This window comes from Magnolia sinica, chromosome 6, assembly GCF_029962835.1.
Source record: "Magnolia sinica isolate HGM2019 chromosome 6, MsV1, whole genome shotgun sequence".
Lineage (NCBI taxonomy): Eukaryota > Viridiplantae > Streptophyta > Magnoliopsida > Magnoliales > Magnoliaceae > Magnolia > Magnolia sinica.
This window is the reverse complement of record NC_080578.1, coordinates 99,051,180-99,063,030: the sequence shown is the minus strand read 5'-3', so window position 1 is coordinate 99,063,030 and position 11,851 is coordinate 99,051,180. Positions and strand designations below refer to the sequence as shown.

The 11,851-nt window shown below is 38.9% G+C and overlaps 1 long non-coding RNA gene across 1 annotated transcript; it reads right to left on the bottom strand.

Moving 5' to 3' along the window:
- Positions 1-8,156: 8,156 nt before the first annotated feature.
- LOC131250161 (uncharacterized) lies at positions 8,157-10,371 on the bottom strand. The gene is made up of 3 exons (XR_009173098.1): positions 10,088-10,371; positions 9,653-9,950; positions 8,157-8,275 (listed from the first exon to the last, which is right to left on the bottom strand). It is a non-coding gene; the product is annotated as an uncharacterized LOC131250161 (long non-coding RNA).
- Positions 10,372-11,851: the final 1,480 nt, after the last annotated feature.

Sequence of the window (11,851 nt, the reverse complement as noted above, 5' to 3'; positions counted from 1 at the left end):
TCTTCTGTTCCTGCACTTTATTATTATTATTTTTTTATCTGTTACCCATTTTTGCCTATAGCGCCCTTTCGTGTTTTCACTACGACTGGCTTTCCCGTCATTTTTGTCCATAGCGTCCTTTCGGATTTTCACTACGTCCTGAGTTTTTGATCTTGCCTATCCCTCAGTAGCTATGCTGTTTTTACCCTTGGCGCCCTTTCGAATTTTCACCAAGTCCGTTACATGCTCGCTGTTTTTACTCGAGCCGCCCTTTTAGGTTTTCAACTCGCCCTTTTGCTTAGGCATGTTTCTCTCTCTTTTTTCAAAGTGACGAAAAAGATGAAGATGTATCCTTCATAGTCGGCCAAATGGTTACCCTCCTGTCCTTGTCTTTGATCACAATCGTAAGCTGTTTTATGTTGGTTGGATAATTTGGGGATGATAACCTTATTTTCTTCTCCCTTTTTGTCCCCCCTCCCTCATTTTTTTGTTTTTGTGTTTTCTCTCTTCTTCTTTTTTTTTTGTTGGGAGAAATGGCAAATATGTATATATATTTTTTGGTCTGGGAGAGACAATATATACTCTTTAGTAGGAGAAGTGGTGGGTATATATATATTTTTTCTTTTTTCTTTTACGGGCGAAGGGTGCTTTTCTCTTCTCTTTTTTTTTTTTTTGTTGGGGGAAGTGATGGGCACAACTTTGCGATTGTAATCATTGACAAGGTTATGTATGGTTACCCATGATAGATCTTTATGTTATCGGCGTTGATGGGCTCAAGAAGATCTCTCCTCTCAGACTGGTGAGCCGAAAAGCACCTCCTGGAAGTACCTCCCGAATGATCAGCGGTCCGTCCCATGAGGGTTTAAACTTTCCTCTAGGATCTGGCAAGTGCGGTGGTAGGATATGCTTCATGACCATGTCACCCACTTTGAAGCTTCTCTTTTGGACCCTCTTGTTGTAGGCTCGTGTGATCCTTCTTTGGTAGCATTGCGAGTGACTTAGCGCACGCATGCGCTTTTCGTCTGTCAAATGCAGTTGATTCTGTTTTGCTTGTTATCACTCACCTTCCTCGACTTCGTTCTCCAGCAATACTCGGAGTGATGGGATTTCGATTTTGACTGGTAGTACTGTTTCCATTCCGTATGCGAGTTCGTATGGAGTTGCGCCTGTAACAGACCGTACAGACGTCCGATAAGCCCAGAGTGCGTATGGGAGCATTTTCGACCAGTCACGATATATTTTGACCATTTTCTCCAGTATGCGGATGATACTCTTATTTGCAGTTTCGACCCCACCATTCATTTGAGGAGGATGGTAGGGGCTTAACCCATGACGTTAAATTTTGAATTTGTCGAGGAAATCGCCCATCCTTTTATTGACTAACGGAGTTTCGTTGTCTGTAATAATAGCATGAGGAACCCCGTACCCACTGATGATATTGTTCTTCATAAACTTGATCACATGCAATGCTGCGATGGTGGTGTAGGATGTTGCCTCTATCCATTTGGTGAAGTAATCTACCGGCACCAGGATGTACTCATGCCCGTTTGAAGCTTTAAGGTTGACCTTGCCGATGATATCAAGTCCCCATATAGAGAAGGGTCATGGTGTTGTCAAGTTGTAGAGTTCGGAAGTAGGCGCATGGATCTGGTTTGCATGTTCCTGACACTTGAAGCATTTCCTGACATGTTTGCAACAATTTATCTCCATCATTAGCCAATAGTAACCAAGCCGTAGGATCTTCTAACTCCCGATGCAGGAGCAGGAATCTAAATGAGGAGGAGGGTTTCGAAACGCATTGAACCTCCCAATCGAATGAATCGTCACATTCGTAATGATCAACTTTACGGAGCCCTATCGCTCGGTTAGATAAGATAGGTCCACCCCAGAACTCACTCAAACTTCAAGGAAGAACAAGGAAAGAAAAAGAGCATTCCTCTAGCTCCTAAGCTCTTCGAATAGCTAACAGATAGAATACAGTAGCATGCTATAAACCTGAGGAAGTAGCAAGTCTCAGGTATTTGATTCCCGAACCTACCATCATATATCCGTTTATATGCGAACCGCATAGTCCTTCGTGGATTTCTGGCATGACTTGTGTTGCTTTTGTTTCATCCATGCAATGGAGAAGGACTTGATTGAAGGATCACTTGTAAAAGATGCCTCCGGTGATCGTGAACTAGGCCACTAGTCGTTGGATAGTGTGACGATCGGTTGATGTCGCTCCTTCTGGGTGCTTCTGATGCTTGAGATACTCCTTGATGTCTCTGTACCATAGCTGATCGTTCGGAGAGGCTTCGGCTTCGTCGATCTGTAGGCAGAACGCAGGTTCTACCTAGAGTTCAACGGTGAGTTCCCATTCAGCTACTCCTTTTGGAATTTCCAGCATCGAGGCGAAGGTAGTCAGAGCGTCCGCAAATTGATTCTTAGCTCGAGGCATGTAAGAGAATGTGATCTCTTCAAATTCCTCAGTCAGATTTTCCAGATAGACGTGATACGGGATCAGCTTTTCATCCTTGGTCTTCCAGTCGTCATTCGTCTGATTGATGACGAGTTGTGAGTCTTTGAAGACTCGTAACTTCTTCACATTGAGGATTATGACTTCTCTTATACCAGCAATACATGCTTAATACTCAGCCACATTATTGGTGCATTGGAACGCCAATCGCCTGGAGATGGGAATTGGGACATCATCGGGAGAGTAAAGTATTGCTCCTACCCCACTCCCTTTTGAATTTGCGGCTCCGTCGAAGAAGAGTGTCCATTCTCCTGCCTTCCTTTCTTCTTCTTCCCCGATTTGGGTGGTTGGAAGCTATGTGGGCCACAAAGGTACTCGTGATAAATCCACCCCATCCATTTCTGGAGATCACAGTATTAAAGGAGTCCAAAAAATTAAGGTAAATTCAAGGCTACAGTAGGCCACACCACACGACTCCCTATTGAAAACTTCGCGAGGCCGTATAAGTTCTTTGTCACAATGATAAAACACATGCATCCATGGTGGGCCTATGGAGTTTACTCTGTATGATATATCCTACTGCGTTACTAAGTACGCAATCCGCTTCCCATCTGGTCAAACACCAGGCAACACCAGCCCCAGTGTGTGAGTGTGTTGGGTGCAGTGGGACCTAATGTGATGCTTGTGTTTTATATCTAAACCGTTCATCCGTTTTGCCCCCTTGTTTTTGGGCATGAACTCAAAAAGGAAGCAGAGCCGAGGCTCAAGTGGACCACACAATGGACCACACGGTGGGACCTAATGTGATGCTTGTGTTTTATATCTAAACCGTTCATCCGTTTTGCCCCCTTATTTTTGGGCATGAACTCAAAAAGGAAGTAGATCCGAGGCTCAAGTGGACCACACAATGGGAAACATAGTGATCGAATACCCACAATTAAAAATAAAAACTTTGAAAAGGTTGATATTTGTATGTTCTTCACAAGGGTATGAATGATTGTAGACACCACATCTAAAATGAGCACTAGCCACTCTTTGAGTTTCAGCTTTACTTCAATAAATTATCTCTTACTGACTTAGAAATCATTGAAAATCCAAACAGGTCAAACTATGAGTAGCGATTTATCAATGGACTCGATTGGCTAGCATCAAATCAAGCAGCAATTCAGTCACGGCTGTGCATTTGAATTCCAAAACCCCGGAAACTCTCTATACATAGCAACTGATATGTGAAAAAAGGATAAAAAGAACTCTCTCTACCCAATGTTCACTCTCTGTACTACTTAGTCTTCCCGAATAATGTTGTGTTGAGGTGTGAGAGGTCATATAATCAAAATTGATGAAAGTACGGTCGTCCTTGTACATAAAGTGGTCATGGTATTATTGAGAGCAAATTTTGATCGATCAAGATAATTTATGGTTCATTAAAAATGAAGTCAAATGATCTTCCTAACGAACTTAAGTTTCCTCCGATCCGAGTTATGATGAGGAAGAACCGGCCCATTTACCAAAACCACGCATTGTCGAGCAGCCAAAGCCATAAAATTTCTTACTGGACTTTAGACTAGTCAAACGGGATCTGATTAAAGTGATTTCAATTGCATTGAAAAGATTCCAATGAGCATAAGATTATTGAAAACAGACTATCGGTCAAATTGTAAACAAGCGATTTCATATACTAAACGGTCGTATTTTTGAAACGTCAAACGAGATCCGACTGAAGTGATTTTAGTTTTGTCAAGAAGCTTATCTGATTATCTTTCTAACGAAACTAAGATTACCAAAAATGGATAGACAACAATTAAGATACAAGTATTTAAACAATTTGTAGAAAAAAATAAAAACTAATCATTACGTTTCTTAATATATACATATATATATATAAGTTAAAAAGTAATGATTACTTTTATAAAAATAAATATATATGTATATATAAATTTATTATAAAATAAATATATAAAAGTCATCATTACTTTTTAACTTTTATATATATATATATATATATATATATATATATATATATATATATATATATATATATATATATATATATATATTATGGTTTGAACTATGGGTGCCCACAACGCAACCCGATGAGTTATGGTCGTTGGCAACAGAATGTGACTGCCAACTCTTATATAAGGAACCCGAAGGACGAAGGAAGGGAAATACGAAGAGGAACGAGGAAAGTGAGACAGAGAAGGAAAGAGAGAGAGAGAGAGAGAGAGAGAGAGAGAGAGAGAGAGAGAGAGAGTAAAAATAAAGAGGAAAATACAAAGAGGGTCCGAGAGTTGGAGTTTATCTGAAGGTGTTGCTCGAGGTATCTTGAAGATTTCCAACATGCTAACATGTTGTCTGACATATGAGGCAAAAACGATCATGAAAGAAGTCATTGAAGTTGAGAGTTTGCCCATCTCTATTTAATTCGCATTTCGCTCCACACATTCTAAGTGCATCAACCATATCCACAACTTTTTCTATCACATTCTGCATTATTCTCCCTCCTCTTTTTTTTTTTTTACTTCATTTGTCTAGCTAAGATCTTAAATCCTAAGAAAAAATGTCAGCTGGCATTTCATTTTACTCACTATATTTTTACTTTATTTACTTACCTGGGGCCACTTAACTCTGCAATGTAAGGCTAGATAGTTTTATCTTATTTTCACTTGTCCGACCCTTATGGGCTATTCGAAGTACAACCAAATATAAAAATGTCAAAATTATATTAAATTTTAAAAAAATGTAAAATCTTATGAAGTAGAGACCGCACATTGTGCGGGCAGAAAAAAAATACTTAATCCCTTCATTTTTTATAGACCTGGGCATCGAGTCGAGTCGGACCGAGTTAGGGCTAGCTCGACTTGTTCCGGTTTTGAAATAGGCCTAACCCGAACTCAATCCGACTCGATACGGAATCCGGTCTGGCCTAGATTAATCTAGACCGAGTCGAATCCGGTTAGAAGTACCAAGTCAGGTCAAGTTGGCACCGAGTCAGATTGAGAGATGAGGGAGGGAGAGACCAAGAGAGTGGAGAGGAGAGAGAGGATGAGGAGGAGGAGGAGGGTGATGGTGGTTGCTAGGCTTGGAAGATGAGGAAGATGAGGGAGTGAGAGGGAGAAAGGTCGAGCTTGGAAGATGAGGAGGATGAGGGAGGGAGATAGAGATTTTGGGATCGGGTTGAGTTAGGGTGTGGCGGGTAGGGTTAGGGAGATGGGTTTTAGATCGAGTCGGTTTTAACCAAATCGAGTGTCGGGTCGAGTTACTATGTAACTCAAACTTAACTCGGTTTGAGTTCGGATTGGGCAAAGCCTACTCGGTTTAAACCAACTCACCCATTCAATTCGGGTCATGTCAGATCTAAACGAGTAGGATGAGTCAAGTTAGCCGGATCGAGTCGTCCCATGCCCACCTCTACTTTTTCATCACTGAGGCCCTTACTTAGAATTTACAGTCGCAAACCAATCATGAGAGTCACTTTTTTTTAACACACGCACACACACCTCACACACTCACGCTAGTGGAATTTCACCACCTATGGATACTCGAACCCTTGACTGAGTGTTGAAACTCCCAAGAGTCTACCACCCGAGCAAGAGCAAGGATCTAATCGTGAGAGTCACTTGAATTAATGACTCGTGTAATTCCTCGATCCCTAAGTAATTCTACAGTTTCTAGCCAGCCAAAGATGTTAAGCTGCATTTGAATAGTGGCAACTCCAAATCAAATGTATTTTTATACTCAAGTCAATAACATAATCTTAGTATACAAACAAATCAATACCAAAGCTAAGGAAGTGACACTACAAGAAAATAGTCCTTTACCAGCGGCCAAAACCGCTCCTAAAAGCCCTAAAAACCGCCGGTACAAGTATTACCGGCGGTCGGGCACGTGCCGCTAAATCGCTGTATACCGGCAGTCTCACCTTTTTAGCGGCGTTTTTAATGGCCGCCGAAGTCAAAATTATATTGGCCTTTATTAACATTTACCGGCGCTTCTAGTGACTGCCGGTAAAAATATAAAAGCGCCGTTAAAACTGTAAAAGGCCGCTAAAAACTGTACGAAGCACCGGTAAAAAGTACGAAACGCCGATACAAAATATAAAAACGCTGCGTGAGAAATGCCAGTTAAAAGTGATGAGAAACGCTGGTAGAAACTGTAAACAACGCCAGTAAAAGTTATAAGAAACGCAGGTAAAATTTGTTAGAAATGGTACTAAAAGTTACTCTAAACGGCGGTGAAAGTTGTAACAACTGCTGATAAGAAATTCAAAAATGCCGCTAAAAGTGCCGATAATAGTAACTATCAAATCTCTATTTGCATCACTATCAAAATCGTAGGACTGAATGACAAGAATTTGAATTACCCAATAAACCGATTTCATAAAAACTAAAATGAGAATAGAGATGAAAAGACAGTGAAGCAGACAAGAGTAACCCGGCCCAAAATTCAACAGGCTCCTATTTGGATCATTAAAGCAAGTCTTCAAACTACAAGGTAGATAGCTTCAAATGTTTTCAATTAAAAATGTTTATCGATATACAAAACTTGTGTGACAAGCCCCTATTTGGTAACAAGACTAACAGATATCAAGTAATGCAGATATAGAACACCTATTACTCAAGGCAAAGAAATACTATTGGCAAATATCAAAAAATTCTACCAAAGAAATAGTTATAATTCAGATAAACTTCATCAGAAATTACCTTAGTATGTTCCTTAAAAGTTTTTGAAGCAATACAACATGACATGATGACCATTCACATCATTCGTCAGAATGCTTGCATCATTCGTCACACTGTAAGCACTGATGAGAAACATCAATATTTAGTATCATGCAGAATTTCATGTTGAATATGGTAAATTCAAGCTCCATAAAACTTGTTATTTCATACTGTCTGAACCCACCTGATGGATGGCTTGGATCTTGCACCTGCTTGTCATGCTGGGACATATGGTGGCATGTAGATGGTATGCCTTGTACAGGCATGGGTGCTACAGATAGATTTTAAAACAGGCATCCATAATTGACTCAAGATTGAGTTGGTTCCTAACCAAGTCAATAATTAAGCCAGAATCAAACCACATGAGCACAAAGTGAGTTTACTGCATCATTCGGTGCTTGGTTTCTAGAAAAATTGAGTGACTCAGTAGAATACAGAGTCTCAGCTCCAAGTTTCAAACCATACCCAATGTCCATGTGGTAAAGAGAGACTACGAGAATGAAGTCATAGGCTTGATTCCAGCTTACCCACAAAACAAAAGAGAAAAGAAAAGGTCATGAAATATAAAACTACAAAAAATGCTTCAGGAACAAAAGAATTACTTGGGGAGTGTTTGCCGCAGGACTTCCACATGAAGCATCGGTTCCATCTGCAGCCTCACGATTGCCAAGGCAGAAAAAATTCAAATAATCTTGTGGCACATATGTTTTCTCAAGCCCAACCTCTTCCAAGGCCTTATAAATTATGTCATACATCATTTGCATTGTTTTATTCTGCAGCAATCAAAAGGTCTCCATATAAATAAACATTACATCATACAGAGTACAAAAGGATGAATGATAAAATTTATATATATATATATAAAAAAAAATGTAAATTAAATTTCCCATTCAATGTCTAAAGCCTCTCAAGATGTCTAAGATTCCTACTAATAAAAACTAAAATCAAAGACAGTCGGTGGAGATCACCTGCCAAATAAGAATCCTCTGGGTAGGAACACTTGTCGGATCACCTTCAGGCCACATTGGGATAACTATATTGGCAGAAAATCTCTCATTCGCTTTGATCTTGTTTGCAATCTTAAGAGCAATTTCCATTGGTATTAAATTGTTAGCACCTGCACAATAACCAAAACTCCTTGAAATTCTTAAGTTGGAAATGTTGAACTCAAGAAAATTTTGAAGTAAATTAACAGCAGCGAATTCTTGTCTGGTTAAAAAGATCTTAGAATTTTAGAGTTGCCAACGAGCAGAATTAGGTACCATCATAAGCAGCTAATTACCAAGATAGCAGAAAAAAAAGAACCCTAGAAAAAATAGCCTCGCACAAATATTAAAGAGAAATATGCAACAGACAGGTATATTCCCCCACACACTAAATTATGATAATGACTGCCTCTTACTCTTAGAAATGTGCCAGCAGTCCCTGGCCTTTGTAGAGTGGGGTTGAGTCAGCAGCCGGTCATTTAACTATTGACAATCAATAGTGAGGATTCCAGCCAACTGAAAATAGCTGAGACAGTAGTGACAAATCTCATTCACAGCTATTTGTTGGTGCCAGAATTTCCCTGGAGATTTTTAATTTTTAATTCATGAAAATGTTGCAGGGAAAAAGAAGGTGAAAATTAGCATGAAACCATACCATATAATTTTTGCCATCATCTGATATGTGTATCCATTGGATGGTTAGGACAGGGAGGGAGGGAGGGAGGAATAAACATTCCAAAACAAAATACCGCAATAAGCTCACACTATTATCAGGAGAATACAATTATATTGTTGCTATTTCGAAAATATAGCGAAAATTTCCCTTTTTTTTGTATTAGGAAAAATCCAAGATATTCTAAAAAATATCGGTGATATTTTCAATATGGCTGGTACAAGACAATGACGACAATGACCAGATGAATACATATTTTAGTATATGCAATGAATGATTTTTGGAAGTATTATCGGCATTCCATATTTCTGCAATGACAAGAGAAACAACACAAATAGGAAACTGCCATTTAAAAAGTGGGCTTCCTTTTTCCAGTGGATGTGAGATCGAAGTCCTATCCTCACCCCACGAGCACACACGGACTTTTCTATTAATTAAAACGTGGAAGTAAAACGCAAAATGAATATGGAAGCCAGCATGTCCCATTATAACAATAGCACATAACAAAAATGAAAACAATCATATGCATGATCATCGAGGTAGTCCATAACAGTAACAGTGACCATAATGGCCATCACCATTACCATTCCGATATGGGCCATAATGGCTTTTATGGCGCTCTTTTTTGTGGGGAAAAAAATGTTTCGTACCCGTAACGGGCCATTATGGGGCCTTTTTTTTCCTTAACAGCCGTTATGTAACCGTTTTGGAATACCTCAATGATTATTATATTGGCATTTCTTTTAAGAACAATCCAGTAACCAAACGTCTTTATTTCCCTACATAGAACTATAGTAGGCACCAAGACTAACTCCTAAAAGATTATACTGCACACCTAGATCATTGTATTTGGACCAATTATATGATGACCCGAGAAAGTATTGGTTCTCCACGTATATGAAATGTTGGGCAGCTCGGATAGCCTTTACATATGCAGTATGTATGCTCATATCGATCAGTACATTTTTCCCACAAACCAGGTTCTGTTACATAAAACATCACTGTTACTTTATCCTTAAAACACTAAAAATGCAGCAAAATAACGTAAAAAGGCAAAATATTTGATAACATATTTACCTTGTTTGTTGCATCTTTTGGATCCTTTGGGAATCTCTTAATGATCTCTCGCAGACCTTGACCGATTGATATCAAACCAACGACAAATGAATAATTAAATGAAGCATTTGCTATGCCAACTTACCAACTAATAAATGGGAAAATAAAAAACGACAGGCCCATTTTAATGGCCAGCAATAATGTTCAAACTAACCTGGAATTTATTGCCTTCCGCCACGACTGTGAGCTCTGTCAGACAGGAAAAAAGATGGTACAACTTTTAGCACAATCTTCTAATAAATTACAAAATGGGGGAAAAAAAGGTTCAATGTAAAATAAAATGGAAGACAAGGACACAACTCACCTTAACGCCCTTTTCCCTCCTCCTTTACCTGGGCTTGGGACTGGCAATGCAAGAAGTTGCATTGACGGAGTTAAAAAAGGGCTTAAGCTCCATTTGGTTTGAGAAAAAATTATATTCATAAAGATTGATATGATGACCAAATGGAGCCTAAGACTTACATGCAAATTTACTAAAAGGTATGATAAGAACTCTTACACTACAAATATGATAACCAAGTGACCACCTGTAAAAAGAAAAGAAACGGAATGATTTTAGAAAGTGTATTGGTGCCAAAAGGATGGAGAACATATAAATACTCACCAATCAATACAGGCCGGAATCGTCGAGCTAATGCTTTACCCTTTTCAAAATGCATCCTGTGTTCATAAATAGAACCTGAAGGTTCCTAGTGTGTGCCGCCCTGCAATTGGATGAGCTCAAGTGTATTGTGCAAATTTCAAAACAGAGTAATGGGTGTCTATAACTGTGGACCCACCTCTCATAGTTGTGAACTTTAATGTGAGTAAACATTGGTTGGATGGTCAGAACTAGCTGATCGATGATGATATCTACACTACAGTAAATAGAACTACCATAAATAAAACAAAAGAGATTAAATGAGTTTAGATGTGCCCTCTATGATTAAACTAAGATAAAAATAAACCGTTTAGATGTATCTAACTCAATCCAAAAGTCTGAATCCATTTAGTTCCAAATACTTAATAAAAAATCCTCCCATTTAGTCATCATCCATTTCTGTCTACAACCTACAAAAAATAACAAAAATAAATCAATTAGTATTCAAGATCTCATACAATAAGTTCTACTGCTTAAATAAAATAAAATAAATAAATAAACTTACCATACATAAAGTAGTGGGCCAAGCAATACCCGTTCCAATTGCATCCCCAATTGTTTTATATCGTCCACGGGACCTTATCAAATCCTCATCACGTACAATTGCCACTTGAACAGATACTTTCCAGAAACCAACTCCAAGTTTATGCCCCCCTACTTTTGTCAGTGGATCCATGCTCAAAACAGTTCCTTTAGCTACAGTATCCCCAGGCCTTACAATACTCTTAAGAAGAACTTGAGTCACATTAGTGCAACTCATAGAATTCCCCTTATTTGCCAAGTCTCTCTACAAACGATAAATCAACGTCAATCATCATATACAGATTGAACTATGTATAATTGAAAACATATTACACATAAAAATATACATGTATATAATATAATTACCATAGGGGTTGTAACCAAGTGGCTGGATGATGAGGACGGTTGGTTCAAGTTGGGATTAGCTGAAACACCTAATATTGTAGCTAGATTAATGCTTGGATTCGTTATGGCGGACATGAATGTCACCATAGTTTCTTTCAAGGATGACATTTCAGCCATAGTTTCTCTTAGGGAAGATATTTGAGCATCTCTATCAGCCATGGTTTCTCTTAGAGAAGATATTTCAGCATGCAATCCCTCATATTGTTCATCTCTCTTCTGAGCATTGGAGGCCATTCCTTGGGACTAGACATTGTGGCTCTGAAGTTGCATCAAATAAAATCCAAAGGAAACTTACACAAGTCCTGTCCCAAATATGTCAAATTCCAGATGAATGCAAGAACGATCAGAAGC